Consider the following 19,502-nt stretch of genomic DNA (forward strand, 5'->3'; position numbering starts at 1 on the left):
ATCATTCTGGAGGGTGCATGGCTGGTTAATGTGTTTTGGAACGTATTGTTGAAATATGATATAGCTGTATCTAGTGGGAGTGTCAGTACTAGAGTCCAGTCACATTGTTGTAGGGTTGATATAAAACTTTGAGGTGAAAAATGTTTTGTGTTACTAATTTGTCTGTATAAAGTACTTTTGTGTGTGTGTGTATGTGTGTGTGTGTGTGTGTGTGTGTGGGAAGGGGGGGGTTGGGATTGTCTTAGCATGTAAGTAGGTGATTGGTCACTAATGCTGTCTGGGAGGCAACCTGAGTGCTTGATTAGTGATGGTTTGTTCGTTAAGATCCAGTCTAATATTGACTATCTGTTGTTTTTTTTTTTTTTTTTTTTTTTTTATTATCTGTTCTCAGATTGTATCAACTGGAAGAATCAGTGTAAGTTTATGAAATCTGAGGGCGTGTCAGAGGTATACGTTAGCCAATCAGTGTTAAAGTCACCCATTACTATTATTTCTTGAGTAAAAGTTAGGGATAGCCAGTGGAGTATAGCCAGTAGGATTATTTCCAGGTGGGATGTAAACTGTTAAAATTATGTATTTGACGGTGTTTACTTCAAGTTTCATAAATAGCATCTCTGCGTTGTTAAGTATTGGAGGAATTGGATCTAGATGCTCAGTTTTTAGACTATATTTGTATATGATGGCTATGCCACCACCATGTTTGTTTGCTCTATCTAGTCTTTGGATATTGTAGCCTTGGGACAATATTTTTTTATCCCTTACCACAGGTTTTAGCCAGGTTTCAGTTAAAATGACTATGTCTGGTGAAGAGAGAGAGAGGGATGCATGAAATTCTTGTACTTTATTTGCAAGGCTCCTGAGGATCATATTTAAACGTAGGAGGTTTGATGTACTGTGGGCAGAGTTAGTAGTGGTCTGCATGTTTTGAATAAATGATTGGTTTAGTGTGAGGTGGTTAGTACTGAGACTTGGGTTTGGGTGTACGCCACTACTCAGTTTTGTGTTAGTTTTTGAATATATAGGAGGGACTAGGTATTTGTTTGGTAGTCTAGTGCATTTACGGAGTATTTGCATTGGCTTATGTTGATGTGAATATCTATATGAGAACAAAACTGTTTTGGTGGTGTTAAAGTGGCATAGAGTTATGTGGAAGTGTGGAACTGTGGTATAAGGTAAAGCTGGGATTGATAAAGAGAAAGAAAAATGCTTAATTCTGCTTTTCTGGAAAATAGTAACAATGATGAGGAGATTAAAACTTGGGTAATAGATGACAAAATTATTCATTCATGTTTCCAAAGAAAACTTTACAAACTAGAAGAGTTAAAATGCATACTGACAACAGTTAGTATTAACTGCGGAGGCAGAAAGTGGTCTTTATTTGTGTGGAGGGAATTGGCTATAGAAACTGTTTGTTTTAGCCAACCGCATGTGAGGTCTGGCCTCCCCCAGTTAACCACTAATACTACACAAACACACATAAAGCCAAACAACTTTTAACTTGTATTAAACTTTGAAACTTGGAAGATCTGTGCAAGCATTCATCCATTAAGTAATAAACATTTTTTTGAGAAAACAGTCTCTGTTTGCCTTCTTTCTCTTGAGAAGAGGGTTTAGTGATCAGGATTAACTGAGGTTCATTGACTTCAGCTAAGATTCTGTAGCTATCCCTTAGGGATATATTCAGTTAGTCCTAAATCATTGCTGGTTTGGGTAGGATAGACATCTGGGCAGGCAAACTAGTGGGTTCTTCAAAACCTTTTTAGCAACTGAAGATAGAACATGTTTAGTTTGGGCTGAAAATGGGTTTTGCAAGAATTATCTGGAATGTATAAGCTTGATTTATTTCATAAGCTTGTTTTTAGAGATGCTGTCAGTTACTAGCGGGTTCTTCAAAACCTTTTTAGCAACTAAAGATAGAACATGTTTAGTTTGGGCTGAAAATGGGTTTTGCAAGAATTATCTGAGAATGTATAAGCTTGATTTATTTCATAGGCTGTCAGTTAACATTATTAATAATAGTAAGCAGTTACTTATAGCTAGTAAATATGGTATTAGGTATTCTGTTTCATGGTTATTGTATTTGTTAAATATTAACCATTCCTGACTAATTAGGTTTTATTGCATTTGTAATAAATGCATTTGGGTTCATTTAAGTTTTCTGATCCTGTAGGAATTGTACCATGTTTCATTAAGTGGGTGAGCGGGTGCAATATTTATTGGTATTGTTACAAAAATAATTCTGTGGGGTGCTTGGGGAGTAAGTCCCCAATAACCAAATGGATACGACATTGGCCTTTTTCACTGTGGATTGTGGATTCAAGTCCCATACAGGTTGATCCTGATACAAGCAGAGCTTATTTGTAGGAAACCTATCTATATCTGTATCTATCTATCATCTATCAATCCAGGGGTCCAATGAAGTAAATCTTGTGGGAAGAAATATCTTGGGAATTGTTTGGATAGGCTTGTATAGGCCCTAGGGCCGATAGCCTAGTACCAACCTATGAACCTATATAAATAAACAGCCAGCCAGAGATATATAGGAGTTTACTATAACTACAATGTGAACATTGAATTGCAGAATATTGAACCTTGATATAGGAAACCTATAATGCCGTGTTCCACAATGTTGAATCCCAAAATATCGAGTTGGAAATTTACTAGATACTGTGGGTTCAAAATGATAGCATTCCGTATTGTGTTGCAATGAATGGCTTATAATGTAAATTTATATGCTGTGAATGCAAAGGAAAGAAACACTAAGTGAACAGGCCATAAAGGACAACAGCATGGTAACGCTGGACATGATAACAGTTTCTGTATGGGATGCATTCCGCAAACTGCTATAGTTGTCTCCAGTACCATTTTTAAAGTATGATACATCCTAAAATGACCCTGAAATGTCTACTGCAGATGTAATTTAAGTTTTTTTTTTTTTTTTTAACTTTATTAAGTTATTAACTGGGTAAACTCAGTGGACACAAATGTCCCCTTTCAGGAGTGACACAGGAAGTACTAGCTGGTCAACTGAATTGCTTGGAGTTATATAGTAGGCAAATGGGGACAAAAGGAATACAATCTCGTCCCCTTAGCTGCAGGAAGCAGCTCATTAATATCTCATGGCCTTAATCCCCTCTGCTAACCGCCAGACAGTATCCGACCATCCGAGCATGGTATGCAGTATAGAACATTGGCATTTAATTTAAATATAGATAGCATTATGGTTCTTGTATTGTTTGTCAGTACAGTCATAAAATAATTCACAACATCACCTGTACTTTCTTTACAGATACTTGAAGGAATTTTATTAATACATTATAAACTCTAAAACTGGTTTCCTCAATAGTGACAATCACATGCCATTTTCAGTTGATTAACACTGTACCAAAGAACAGAATAGCTAGGGATGTAAAGTGATCCATAATGGCTTAGTTACTACATGACTGTATACCTGTTCATATACTAAATGACTGTATACCTATTAATATACAGTAAGTATAAATCATCCTCCAAATGATGCAGACTTGTCGAACGCTGGGTATTAATGTGTGCATTGAGTAAGCTGCATGCAGCCAACTTACTATGCCTTCAAGTAATAAGAATGGAACACAATGACCTGTCATTGTATTACTATATCATTTTGCTGAGGGCCAAAGTCCATGTAGCATCTCCTGAACATGATGTTTGGATAAAAGCTGCAACAGGAAGTAGGCACTACTGTCAATTTAATGTAAAGTTAGCTGCTACAAAATCCTGTACATAGGTTCATAGGTGATTAGTAGTCTAATGGTAGAAGAGCCTTTACAAGCCTATCCACTAATGCCCGGGATATGACAATATTATATATTAATTCCCCAGACATGGGATGGGGTAGTATCAGGGTAGTGGGCCTTTGGGTGTTGGAGTGCTTAGTCATTTTACAGACTGCCTTTTTGCATATGGGATAGTATCCCAGGAGTAAATTTATGGTTCCCCAGCCATTTATCCAAATTCTTTTTGAAGAGAGTGAGGGATGGGCTTTGTTTTATGTAGATATGATGTTTATTCCATAGACAAGGCAGCCTTTGGAACATGAATCTGTCTTTCCAGCAAGTTCTATCAGAATCACAAATAAGGTTCAGGTCCATGGAATGTGTAACCATTGTATAAGTTTTCTTGTGAATATGTAGTATGTTCATCAGGGCTGGATCAGATAAGGCCTTGTAGGTCAGGCATAAGTCTCCTCTCAATAAACAATATGAGATGGAGTAAAGTGATAGGGCCTTTAATCGGTCTGCATAAGACACTTGTCTTACTCTTTCTATTTTGTAGTGAGAAACTGCTGGGGCTGCTCCAATAGGTGTAAGTTCCTGGTTAGGAAAGTGCAGAAGGGAGCATTTCACTCGATTTTTGGCCTGATGATGGCCGAGTACAGCGGCACTATGACTTCCTTTGATCTTGATGCCATGCTTCTTCTTATAACCTGAGCTACATACAAAGGTTTCCTCACTACCGTAGCTACCTGGTTGTTGAAGTTTAGGTTACATCTATCGGTGTTCCTAGATCCCTCAAAACTGGATCTATTTTTAGGGGTTTGCTATCAATATTATAATTTGCAGGGATATCACATTTACTGAAGCATTTAGTCTCAGACTATGGTTTTGGCATGAGTCATTTGTCATTTTTAGGCCTGTTTGTAGGATGTCAACATCATTTGGGTATTCAATGATTAATCCCAGCTTACAGTCATCAGCCAGAGGTCCCCAACACTGGCCATCACTTCAGAGACGTATATACCAAACAGGAGGAATCTCAACACTGAGCACTGTGGGGCACCACTAGTAAATGGTTTCTTTCATCAGAAATGGATTCTCCTCTCTGGATATGTGTCCTGTTAGTGAGCCAGTTTGCTATCCATCTGATAGGGGTTTATGTCTAACTCAGTAAGTTTATTTATGATCCCTGAGAGGGGGATTGTGTCAAAAGCTTTGGCCAGGTCTAGATAAGTGCTGTGTATCTTCTTACTCTCATCCATGGACCTGGTGACTTTCTCAAGGAGGTCCACCAGACTGAGCAGGCAAGACCTACTTTAATAAAACCAAATTGGGTCTGGAACAGTGTTTGGAGATTTCCTAGGTCACTATTGATCATGGCCATGATAATTTTCTCCATGGCCTTGCAGATAAGTCTGGCCAAGCTTATGGGTCTGTAGTTTCCTGGGCCAGTTGATGGGCTCCCTTTGGGCAGAGGGACGACTGTTGCATTCCTCCATTCCTCTAGGACAAAGCTCATCTGGAGGCTGTGGTTAAACAGGTTTTCTAGTGGCCCTGACAGATTCTGTTTTAAGCTATGTAAGTAGCATCCTGGAATGTTGTTGGGACGCGGGAAGGCTGTTCCTTTGTAATGACCAGTAGGAGAATGGTTGTGGGTATTTCTTTGTGAGTGGTAGGAGGTGATGGGGGGGGGGGGTTGAACTGAACTTGTCAGCCAGCCAGCAGTTTTGCTCTAGTTACAGGCTGGATGTAAGTGTTGCCATTCATGATTAACTTGTCACATTACTGAGCATTTCCCTCAGGTTACGAACATAATTAAAAAAAGCCTTATAGTCACTCTTCACCTGGGAGTCGAACTGTGCTTTGTAGTTTGATTTGTGTGTATATCTGTGCCTTGTAGTTTACTTTGATAGATTTGACCAGCTCTCTAATTTGTTTGTTTAGACTGTGTCTTTTTGCACTGTTTCATATGTTCCTTCTCAGCTTTGGAGAGGATTTTTTCCTTCTGTTGAATAACCTATTTATGATAGGGATCCACCAAGGTGGTTTATTTTTGCCAGTAATCATAGGTTTGACACAGATAAGTGCTGCCTCCTCTGTGCAACTATGAATGTGGTTGTGTAATGCTTTTGTGTACAGCTCAGAGTAGGTCTCAGTGTCACCTGGGTTCGGAGGGGCTTGTAAGTTTAATAAGCTGTCACTTAATTTGAGGTAGTTAGCTGTAGAAAATTTCTTAACAGGTTTGGAGTTTGATGATGGTCAGTTTTAATACTAAAGTAGATCATTTTGTGGTCAGATCTTACCAAGGAGGAGTTAATGCATGCGAAGGAGCAGCATCCCCCCATGTACATGAGTACCAGGTCTAGGATATTTGTACCTCTGGTTGGGGAGCTAACTAGCTGCTCCAGAGTGTTTGCATTGATGAAGTCCAAACACATCTAAGCAAGTGAATCATGGGTCATATTAGTCTCCCAGTTTATGGACAGATAGTTGAAGTCCCCCATAATTATGGTGTTAAACTGAATGTTAAGAGCTTTCAGTAGGTTTAGGTAGGTGGTGTGCTTTTCCAGACTCATGTTAAGGGATCTGTAACTAGCAAGGATATAATAGGTGGTAGCACCTATGGTTAGTTGGGCATGGAGCAGTTCAAGCAAGTCGTGTTGAGGACCAGTCTAGCAGTGTACTTGTCCTTTATGAAAACTGAGATATCTCCTCCCTTTGTTTTATCCAGAGCTGAGGGGGATTGAAATGTATGAAAGGTATTGTAGCCTTTGATAGCCAGAGTACTTTCTATGGCATTGAACCATGTTTCTGTGACTGCACATATGTCTGCATTCTCCAGAGTGAGGAGTGTTTCCAGGGAGTGCAGTTTTTTTATTTAAACTTCTAGCATTGAGCAGCAGTACCTTTAGGTAGTTGTGGGTTATTTTTTTATCGTGAGGGTTTAACAACTTGGCATTGCCTAACAACTTGGCATTGCCTAAAAAGGCACTATGGGGATAGATAAAGTTTTTGCCAGTATCCAGAAGCCAAGTGGTCACAAGTGCAAACCAGCTCTGGTAAAGCATTGTGGTTTCTCGATCATGTCTCTTTAGGCTGACAGATATTGGATTCCCTTGTTTTGACATCAGAAACTTAGTGAATTGTTGAAGTCAAACATTTTTTTGCTGGTACTATGGCATCATCATTGATGAAGGTAGGATGCTACTCAAGGTAGATTTATACCTGCCTGGGATACATATTCAGAGAGCTCGATCATGTCTGTCTTTATATAGTCCAGAGAGAGGTACATTTTAGGGCATTTATGCCCACGTGGACTATAACCGTGTCATACTGGTACTTTTAGTTCAAAGACCTAAGTGCATGTGTGGATTGGTGGAGCTTGACTCCAGACAAACAGCTGACTGTGATCTTCCCCTTATTTAGCCTGTAAAAGGGGCATCACTACATCTTACAATGGAACCTCCAATAACTAAAATGTTTTTCTGCATGGTGTGTTGCCTTATGGGCTTAAAAAGCAGGGCTACTATGATTTTCAGAGTTATGTGTTGTGTAAGATGCTGCCTTTTTTGAGCATGAATGGGGCTACTGAGAGCTACTTTTAGGAGGTCTTGGAGATTTGGATAGATTACATGTGAGCACCTCCATATATGTGGGTCTCTATGTTTGTTCCTTAGTGTTGGTAGTGAGTATTTTGGGTGTAATGGTGACAACTTGGTTTGCAGTTTTTGTGTGTGTACGTGAGAGCTTTGCATCTAATGACAGTGTACATCTACATTTCTCACACACTGTGTTTGTCTCTTCTAAAATTAAATGGTTGTCAGTGAAACTGAGGCAGTTACTACACTGCCTCAGGATGTCATATCCACCAGGTCAGAAGCAGAGATGATAGGAAAGCACCTATCCATTATACCAGATCCTTATTAGATGGGAAGGAGTAGGGGAGAGTCAACTAAAGGTATGAGAGTGTTTAGTATTATACTATAAGATGATCTGCAGTGGGGCTGTCCTCTGGTCAAACTGGCAGCTCTTTAAGCAGGTATGAACAGTGTGAAACTATGGGGAGTGCTTCCTATAGATGATTTTTAAACTGGAAAGATTGGGTTATATACGAGGCATGAGTAACTGCATTTGCACAATGTGCAAACTTAAGACTTTTATACCACCATAATGAAAGACTTTTACACAGTTAAATGCACAGGCCAATCAGATAAACACACAATAAAACTTCCACCAGCAGTTAACAACATGGATGGGTTGAAGCAGCCCTCTGCTCCCACCAGAGTGCAGAATAAACCCCTCTTAATGTAAAATAAATTGTTTTTGAGCTCAAGTGCAGTAAAAAATGCTTCACAACAAAAGTCGGAACTCCTGCAGTATCAGGAATCCTTGGAAATAAGTTCACAAACCCTGAAAAATGTTTGTTTGTGTAGAGAAAAATGTGCACAAATATAGGAAAACTTCTACAAATACAGAAAAACTTTGCAAAACTTTAGAATTATTTTGGCAATCTCAGGAGAAATTTGGCAAACTTAGAATAGCTTTAGCAGTATCAGTGGAGGTTAGGAATTATCAGAATATTGTTAAAATGACCTAAGAGCAGTACAGTAACAAACAGATGGCATTTATTTAACAAGAGCAGACTGAAAAAACAATGAGAAATCAACCAAATCAATACATGCAGCACATAACTTTTAAATAGCACTGAGAAAGTTACAGGAAGTACAAAAAAGTACTTATATCAGCTTTGCAGGTCCACAGATGGTTTTATATACAATTCAAGGTCTTGTAGTCACAGATGTCCAATTTAGGCACAGGGAAGGTCTGAATAAATGAGCACAGTCTGACAAAAATTTAAGGCTTTCATAGCAGGAGGATGAAAGACTTACACAGTTAAGCCCTCAGGCCAATCAGATGAAAACACACAATAAGCCTTCCTTCAGCAGTTTCCAACTCAAATGGGTTGAATCAACCCTCTGTTTCCACCAAAGTGCAGAATAAAAACCCCTTAATGTAAAACAATCTGCTTTTGAGCTCAAGTGCTGTAAGAAATGCTATACAACAAAAGGCAGAACTTCTGTAGTGTCATGAATCCTTGGAAATAAGTTCACAATCCCTGAGAAATGTACTTTTGTGTACGGAGAAATGTGCACAAATGTAGGAAAACAAATGCAGAAAAACCTTGCAAAACTTAGAAATATTTTGGCAAACTTAGAACTGCTTTTGCAGTATTAGAGGAGGTTAGGAAATAACATAGTATTGCTAAGCGCAGTACAGTAACAAACAGATGGCATTTCTATAACAAGTGCAGGCTGAAAGCTAGCAATAAATTCAACAAAAAAATATGCAGCATAGAATTGTTAAATAGCACTGAGATAGTTAGGGCAAGGGCAAAAAATACTTAATACTTATATCAGCTTTGTAGGTCCACAGGTGGTTTTAGATGCAATCAAAGGTCTTGTAGTCACAGATGTACAAGGCAGGCACAGAGAAGTCTGAATAAATGAGCACAGTCTTACAAAAATGTAAGGCTTTTATGCCAGTAGGATGAAAGACATAGTCATAGATGACATGTCTGAAGACGGTTTGTCAACCTTTTGTCCAGGGTAAAGTGGTGCAATTTATAGGGCCATGCCATCTGAGCAAATCATGCCTACTCAACCTGGTGGACTTCTTTGAGAAGGTCACCAAAGCAATGTATGAGGCCAAAATCGTTCACACTGCCTACCTTGACCTGGCCAAGTCATTTGACACAATATCCCACTCAGGCATTGTTGACAAATGCAAGATGTTAGGTACAAACCCATATGTCATCCAGTGGATAGCCAACTGGCTCACAGACAGGACCCAGGAAGTTAGAATTGGGGAGTCCACCTCTACAAAGAGGACATTCACAAGTGGAGTCCCTCAGGGATCAGTCCTTGGACCGCTCCTTTTTGGCATTTACTTCTCAGAAGTCAAAGCCAATGTCAGATGTCTCTGGCTGACTAAATTTGCAGATGATTGCAAATTAGGAGCTGTCATTGAATCTCATACTGACACAAATCTTCTCCAGGAGGGGCTAACACAGACAACAACTGGTGTCAGAGCCATGGACTAAAACTAAATGTCAAGAAATGCATAATAGTATCCTTTGGCAAATCATCCATTCCTGGTAACTATCATATTGACAACACACCCGTTAGAGTTGACCCAGTAGTCAGGGACTTAGGGACACACATAGATAGTAATCTAGCCTTTGATCATCACGTGTCTATAGCGGTGAGGAAATCGTTCTATGTTGCGCAACTTATAAACAAAGGTATGGCATCTAAGTCCAAGGAAGTCATTGCTCCACTGTATTCGGCATTAATCAGACCTATCATTGAGTACAATTCCCCCTTTGGTATATACCTAACCAGGCATATCCAACAACTGGAATGTCCACAGAGGTTCCTCACTAAAAGAATACAGGGCATAAGTAATATGTCCTGTGCTGACCGCCTCAAGGCCCTATCCCTGTATTCTGTCTCCTACAGACTTTTGAGGGGAGATCTATGCCTGGCATACCGGGCATTGTCAGACTCCTCTGTGATGGACCTCCTGCATATCCATAAAACAAACAGTACCAGAATTACTTGTTCTAAAGATTTAAACCTTGCCTGTGATATAAATAGGATCTGTTGGAGAGATAGGTATGTATTCCAGAGACTACCCCGTCTGTGGAACAGACTCCCAATTCATGTGAAGCAGAGGTCCTCCCTAACCCAATTTATTTATTTATTTATTTACATTTGTTGACCGGGAGTGTCTGACTGGACGTAGGTCCATTTTCAGCGGAGGCCCGGGGAGAAAAGCTCCACCGTTAAAATAAACAGACAGTAGTTACATTGGATTACATAGCGATTAACAATTTAACATAGCAATTACTTACAACATATTTACAGATGAAGAACATCAGTAGACAACTAGAATCTTTATCTGTGAAGTACATAACAGACATTAACAAATGTTACAATGAGAAGTTTCTGCTGTATAATAAGTACTAGGCTTATGAGCATCTGAGCTTGCTATAATCAAGGTAGTTAGTGGAGTGGAAAGAAAGGTAGTGGTTGAATGGGGTGGGTGATATTAGAGTGGGAGTTGCAAGGGCATAGCCAGCGTGTTTTTAGGTGCTCTTTTAGTAAAGTTTTGAAGTGGGTGCATGATGGTATGGAGGTAATTGTGGGTGGGAGTGAGTTCCATAATTTGGCTATGGTGCAAGAGAATAGTGCTTCACCAGCAGAGTTATTGGCTTTAGTGATTTTTGTTTCTGGATCTTAGTGGTCTGGTGGTGCAATAGGGTTGGAGTAGATTCTGGAGGGATGGGACATTTAGTGGCTGGTTTACTAGTTTGTGGGTGAGTGAGAGTTGATACCACTGAAGGAGGTGAGGGAGTTCAAGCCAGCCCAGTTCAGCAAGTGAGAGACAGTGGTGACTATGGTAGGATGCCCCTGTGGCGAATTTGGCAATTTTGTTGTAGCAGGTCTCTAGCTTGTTTAGATCACATTGCCTTAGGTTGGTATATATTGGAGAGGCATAAAGTAGGGTGGAGATAAGGTGGGAATTTGTTATTGAAATCTTTGCTGCTTTGGTGAGAAATTGCTTATTTCTGTATAATGCTCCTAGTTTTTTGTGGACTTTTTTTATGGTCATGGATATGTAAATGTCAAATTTTAGTTTATTGTCTATTTCCACTCCTAGCAATTTGGTGTGTTCAGTTGGGTATATAGTGGTGTTGTCTTTTGCTGTGATGTTAAAGTGAGAGTTGTTTTGAGTATGTTTGGTGGGTTGGAAAAGATGAGTAGTTTAGTTTTGTTTAGGCTGAGTATCAATTGGGCATCGGATAACCAAGTTTCAACAGAGAAAAAGGCTTCCTGTATGACCTTTTGCAGTATGGGTAGGGACTGGGCTGAGCAGATGATGGTTGAGTCATCTGCATATTGTATGAGTTTGCCATGTTTGGTGGCAGAGGCTAGATTACTGGTGTAAACAGAGAAGAGTAGGGGTCCAAGGATGGATCCTTGGGGAACCCCTATGGAGACAGGTAGTTGGGGAGATATGTCATTCTGCCATACAATGGATTGTTGGTGATCAGACAGCTAACTCTTAAACCAGTTGCTGACTGATTGAGAGAAGGATAGGTTATTGAGGACAGACATAAGTTGTTTGTGTGGGACCATGTAAAATCTAGGAAAGTAGCAGAGGAGAGATAGTCATTGTTTTTATGCTGAAGGATAGTGTTAGTAAAGGAGAGTAAGGCATTGGCGGTGCTATGGTTTGGTCGGAAACCATGCTGAGTACTGGAAAGGAGGTTGTTAGTAAGGAGGTAGTCTGAGACCTGAGAGTGTATGCATCTCTCTAGTATTTTGGAGAGTGGAGAGAGAATAGCTATGGGGCAGTAATTGGTTAGTTCTGTGGAGGGTCTGCCTTTGTGGAGGGGAATTATATGTGATACTTTCCACAGTGTGGGACAGTAACTTTCTGACAGAGATCGGTTAGTCAAGATGGATACTGGGTAGGCCAGAGCATCAGCTACGATTTGTAGGTATTCACTTGGGAGGTTGTCTGCTGCTAATTTGGTGGGTTTAAGTTTAGTTAAGAGTTTTTTTATGTTGGAGGTAGGTACAGGAGAAAAAGAGAAGGCAGTGGGGAGATTACTAGTTGAAGGTGTGGAACTCAGTTCAAGTGCAACTTGGACAATTGGATGGGAAACCAGAAATTCATCCCTGGTTTGGCACCTATGTTTCTCACGCAAGCAGGTAACCTGTAAATGGTTCATATACCAAGCCCATATTTACACTTATCAAAGATATGAGAACTTGTCAGAGATTCAGGATACATGGCTAGGCTTAAAAAGGTCCTTGTGGTCGTTAGCCTAGTAAACACCTATGAACCTATGAAAAATGTCTGAAACGTTTAAGGAAATATAGATCACTGCATATGATATTAATGGTTAGAAGTTAGTGAGGACATCCACTCATAATCATGGCACTAACCCAGTTTGTGATGATATATGTATTGAAAGGGCTAATATAAAAAATGTACAGCTGCATCTATGGATGAGACCTTTAAAATTGTAAGAGGGACTCTTGTGTTCTCAAAGATGTAGTGAAACAGTTTTCAAAACCAAAACTCTGATATAGATGGATTACAGCATTGGACGACACACATATCCCATAGTCAACAGGATGTTAAACAATATTTCTAACTGAATCAGAGTGAAATCATGGTCAAATGTGGGAGCTAGACAGAGTAACAGGCCACGACCCACCTCTCCATGCAACCATACCAGTAATCCATTACTTGCCTGTCTCTCCCTAGTTACCATAAATACTGTTCAGACTTGTTAGTACGCTTACTGTTTTCTTCTTCAATTTTACAGTGCTTACAGACACTTGATTTACAACCTTTGTTTCAAATTTTATAGCACAAACACCAATGGCTTTTTGGTAATGAAAACAAAATAGTCTCTCACTGAAAGCAGACTTAGCATGAGCAACAGTAAACTTCTCTTTCCTTGAAATTCACATTCTTTGAAAATGCATATGACCAGTAGTGAATTATGCATACATTTACATCCACAGACATCCCACAAACCCGGCAATTATAGCTATATTGCTGACTACATCTTTCCCAGATGTCAGTGTTAAAAAATTAACAATAATAATGACCGGTATGTTTAAAATTTCACACAAACACACATTAGGCAGAAGATTCCAGCTTAATTCTTACTGTCTGTCCCTCTCTCTACTCTCTCTCTCTCTCGCTCTGTCACACACACACACACACACACACACACACACACACACACACACACACACACACACACACACACGCACACATACTCTCTCTAGTGCTGCAAAGCCAGATTGATTGTTTAAAAAGAACTGGTTAAGAACATAAGGTAATAAGGTACGTTCAGCCACAGACCCCCCCCCCCACTACTTTGTTGATTGTAGACACCCATTGTTATGAAGAAACAAATTACATTTACTTTATTGGTACCTTTGGATGAACTACATGAAAGTGTATAAAGATCACTTGCATCATATCATAAGATCCAGCTATGTGTAGGACATTTTAAATATAAGATCCTTTGTTAAGAGCATAAAAAATATCAACCACTTACTAACATATACTAAGGCAATATACACAATCTCTACAGAAGTAAATGTCATCTGAATAATACTACATTAAAGAGCACTACTACTATTGCAGAGGTTGCTGTTTACAACTTTGCATTTAAGTGCCCCACCAAAAAATGCAGTGCCTGCTTTTCTTGAAGAATAAACTGCCTGTGTCGCATTAAAAATTGTGTGCCAGTAATATTCCCTGAACACTTTCTGTGCTAGATCAGCTATGCAACAGGAAATGTCTAGCAAACAACAAGAACTGCTTCATAGTTACTAGGCATGCAGACTTGAAGATGAATAAGGAGCCCAGCACAAATTCCCAATTGTCCAAAGAACTGTCTGGTTAAATAACTTGTTCAATGTCACATGGGAGGTAAACAAAGGTGGAAAGATTCAAACCCTGCTCCCTGCCACAACTGAGCAACTAATTAACAATAATTAGCTATAGTCCTCTGTACTAACTGCCTCAGTCACAACTTTTAACTAAATACAACAATTCTTTACAATGCAGTCTTGCAAAGAAGACTGTACCACAATAATATGCAACAATGGCTGCATGAAGCATGCTGAAGATCAGACAGTTCTGATTATCACTAAATAATGCAGACTTTATGATCTGACAAATGAAAAAAAAAAAACTTTTCATTTGCTAGAGGCTCTAAAGAAGGTACTGCAAAAATATATTATTAAAATGCAGCCAATCATCTTAATGAGTGAATTCATTCCTTAGTGCAATAAATAAAGCAAAATAATTACTGACAATATAATACTATAGCAGTAGCTTTTGTTCAACAACCCTAAGTCATACACAAATCAGAAACATTACTACATATAGCGTACAGTTATTTGTGTTATTTTTGGGGGGGTGGGTGTTACATTCCAAAAGGTTAACTACATCTCATTTTGACCTGCCTATGTCTTTTCTGGCAGACTACTCTAAATCACCTAAAAGTTACTAGAACATATGTTACCTCAATGTGTATGGGTCTGACAGTTTTTTTTAATGTAAAGTTGTGGCCAAACCCCTCCCTCCCACCAAGCATGGGGCCCTATACAACTACCTATATTGCCTAGTGCTGGATCCAGCTCTGAAATGAATGTTACAATGATCCCACTAAAATGTGGCAGTTTCATTATTTGATCTGATGGACATTGGATCTCAGGCAGACATAACAGTGTTAACAACTGAACTTAATTTTTGGTGTATTTGACACCTCATGTATAATTGTAGATGATATCTTTTTACTAACGATGACACTGAGTAGATAGTCATACACTGCTCATCATGTTAGTGGCATAAATGATGTTATAGTTTTAATGCTAGTATTAGCAATTATACATTTGTCATTTAAAGATAGAGCAGTGTTACAACAAATCTAGGACTATTAAATGAAAGTTCAATAATCCAAATCCACAATTACAGAACACACTTTAATGAAAAAGCACTTTCGTTAAAGTGTGTTAAAAAAAAATACATCACATTTACGTTTTTGCAGGGGGGCAAGCCCCTCTGTGCCCCCCACACCCCCCTACTTTAATATTCTCACTCTGAGGTCACACTACAGTGGGGAAAAGGGAATTTTCCTTTATCCCCACTGTAGTGTGATCTCCACAACAGGCATACTTAAGCGAAAGTGCTTCTTCGGTGAAAAGCACTTTTGCGCAAATATGCCCACCCAAATTTGTTTCGGTGATATTGCCTTTTGGGGATCCATACGGATCCCGTTACAACATATTTTGGAAATCAGTTCTTGAATTTTGTCATGACCTGTAAAGAAAACCATGGCTCCTTTAGGTGCTGTCAGACTTTGAAAAGGGTGTTGTAAATAGTATAGTTAGCAAATAACCACCCAGACAATACAATGGAAAGATCTTCGTTCCAGCTATGTAAAATAATGAAGAGACAGGTGGAGAAGTTAGGATTAGCTAGAATGTGTAGAAATGGCACAATGTTTGCCTTACTAGTGAAACAGCTGCTTGCTCTTGCATTTGTGGAATACACCCATGTATATCTCTTAACAGACAGACTTTGAAAACAGGAACAAAGGTAATGGAAAATCTGGCAAAAAAAATCTAAAAATGGAATTATCTCGAAATGTGAATTCCAGTTAGCACATAACATTTCCCACTATCAAGTACGAATGTGAAATATTACTTGGAAGCACATGTTAAAAATAAATGAATGTAAAAACATTATCAGACAGTGTAAAATCTGTAGATTTTAATAAACTGTATTAATAAATTGTACCACAAAAGGTCATTCATTTTTGCTTCAGAAATAGGGTGATGTAAGATGTGCGTCCACCTATTGTTGCCACTTTTATGTTAGTTTTGTAGTATGGTTTTCTGGTATTAGACAGCTTCAAAAATCACATGAGATGAGGGGGACTGAGAAAATTATGTGCAGAGGTGAATCAAGCCTGAAAATAAGGACATACTTCCAAAAGTAGGGACATCTTGTGCAAGGTGTAAATCAGGCCTGAAAATAAGAATGCTCCACCAAAACTAGGGGCAGTTAAAAGATCTGCTCCCATGCTACGTCTACATTTATGCCAAAGACAATATGCACATGCCACTTTCATTGTATAATTTCTTTGATAATAACTACCACTGTTGAATAAAATGTGCTTTGGGCACTGGGCAGTTTTCAAGTCATGGGTTGCCCCACACCTACACACACATTTTTTATTATTGGGGTATGCGTAAATGCACATATTCATTTGGCTTCATCTTTCTGATTTAAGACCATTCAAAGTTTTGTCATTATAATCCACCAGTGCCCACACCCATAATTTACAGTCATTTCACTGAGTATACCTCAAATGTCTGATTGAGATAAAATAACCATAGTAAAGTGCTCCAACCTTCTTTACAAAAATGTACACAATTACTGCAAAGTCAGGGTAATGACTGCTTAACTTGATCATGACAGCAGGGTAAGCCATTCTTATCCACAGACAGCCTCCATACTCATCACCATAGCCCCATTGCTGGCTGTGTACATCTCAGATGTCTAATTGTAGAAATGATTTATGGATCTAATAATGTATTTCAGGTTTGTTTTACACAAGCATACACTAGTTAAATATTCCAACTTATTTCACATTGGCCCTGCAAAGCCAGACTGCTTAAACTGATCAAACAACGAGAAAGAAATCTACTTTCATCCACACACCCTCACACCCACACATGGCCTTTGCCACATACAACTTATCTGATTATGGAAAACTACCCTTTGAAATATTAGAGCAAGAATCCGGACAAAACCAAAACTCAGTGAGGGACAAAAGTTCAGATCTGGGGAAAGATTTAAAATATTACTGTTACACAATAGCATTTGCTTGAATCAAAGTTTTCTGCATTAGCATGCATTTTCTGAAGAACATAAACTCTGAAACTCAAATGTATATCATAAGTTTGAGACTGGAATCTTCAAAGATATGCTGGAAACATAGTTGTATGAGGAACAGATCAAAATGAGGCAAAAATTGGTGACATTCTGCAAAATCAGTGGCAGTTTATCTACGTCATATAAAGCTGCCCCAATCTGAGTGCCACATCAAATTAAAGAAACTGTAAATATTCCAATTTATTTTGCACAATGGGCACTAGTCTTAATGTCAGGTTTTAAATTGAGCAAATGAGGAGAGTAAGCTGCTTAAATCTATAGTGTAACTGCCCTTCAGTCTGATTGCCTGCCAGCATAGCCCTTAGTGACATACATTAAACTGAGCAAATGAAAACAGCAAGCTACTTTCATCCACAGTACACTTACCCCTACAATCTGGTTGCCTGCAGGCATACTACAACACAAAAAATAAATATTCCAATTTCACACAAATGCACACTAATTCCTAATACCAGATTTTACAATGAACAAATTATGAGGATAAGTTTGTTTTTATCCACAGGATATCTAGCCATGTTGCCAAAACAGAAAATATTAATTTTTTTCACAAATATACACTAGTCCAGCCCTTAATGCCAGACTTTAAGCTGGACAAACAAAAGGACACTTTATTTTCAACCACAGCACAGCTAGCCACCCCCAAACTCATAGAATAAATATTTTATATCACACAAATGAACACTAGCCCCTAATGCCAGAGTTTAAACTGAGCAAATGCTGGCAAGTTGTTTTCATGCATAGCACAGCTAGCTATCACCCTCAAAACAGATAACATTCCAACTTATTTCACAAAAATGCAAATTTTTCTAGCACTTAATGTTAGACTTTAAAGTGAGCAAATGAAGACGGTACATTAATTTCATCCACAACATAGCTAAATGTCCCCCCAAAAAGAGAGAATAAGTATTCCAGTTTAGTTCACACTAATGCACACTAGCCTAAAATGTCAGACTTTAAACTGAGCAAATGAAGGGGGATACACAATGGGGAAATCCAAAAACTAAAACTTGTAGTTTACTTAATTTCTCTTCCCTATTATTGAATTAAATAATTATATGTGTTATTTGCAGACTGTGTTTATTATAACAATACACAAAAGACACTAGTATTTTGGTCTCATAATTATTCACAGGCTTGCAGTATTGCATTTGCAGGCAATGACACACTGAGAGCTCTGAAGAGAAAAGAAATGTTAGCTAGCTAGTCTGTCTGTATATAATGCTGAAACAGAACTTGCTGCCTGACTGCCCTGAACTTATATATTTTAATGTTTGTTCCTGTTTGTTTTATGCAAGTTACACAAGCACTGTTGTTATTTTTGATTTGTATTGTTTAAAGGGCATGATATACCTCAAAGAACCATGACTGGACGATCATCATCATCATCTTCGTTCGGCTGTTCCTGTTTCCATTTCTTCCTGTCCTCTGCATCTTGCTGTGTCACACCAACCATCTGCATGTCCTCTCTCACCACATCCATAAACCTTATTTTAGACCTTCCTCTTTTCCTGTTACCTGGTAGCTTCATCCTTAGCATCTTTTTCCCAATATTCTCAGCATCCCTCCCCAGCGCATGTCCAAACCAACGTAATCATGCCTCTCTGGCTTTATCTCCAAACCTTCCAACCTGGGCTGACCCTCTAATATACTTATTCCTAATCCTGTCCACCCTCGTCACACCCAGTGCAAATCTTAATATCTTTAATTCTGCCACATCCAGCTCAAACTCCTGCCTTTTTGTCAATACCACTGTCTCCAACCCATATAACATAGCTGGTCTCAGTACCCTCTTGTAGACCTTCCCTTTCACTCTTACAGGTACTCGTCTGTCACAAATCACTCCTGACTCACTTCTCCACCCACTCCATCCTGCCTGTACTCTCTTCTTCACCTCTCTTCCACACTCACCGTTACTCTGAACTATTGACCCCAAGTATTTAAACTCATCCACCTTCGCCACCTCTACTCCTTGCATCCTCACCATTCCTCTATCCTCCCTCTCATTCACACACATATATTCTGTCTTAGTCCTGCTGACCTTCATTCCTCTTCTCTCTAGAGCATATATCCATCTCTCCAGGGTCTCCTCCATCTGTTCCCTAGTCTCACTACAGATCACAATGTCATCTGCAAACATCATAGTCCACGGGGACTCCTGTCTGATCTCGTCTGTCAACCTGTCCATCA

This window comes from Protopterus annectens, chromosome 1.part1 (assembly GCF_019279795.1).
Source record: "Protopterus annectens isolate FY-2018-M chromosome 1.part1, PAN1.0, whole genome shotgun sequence".
Classification (NCBI taxonomy): Eukaryota; Metazoa; Chordata; order Ceratodontiformes; family Protopteridae; genus Protopterus; species Protopterus annectens.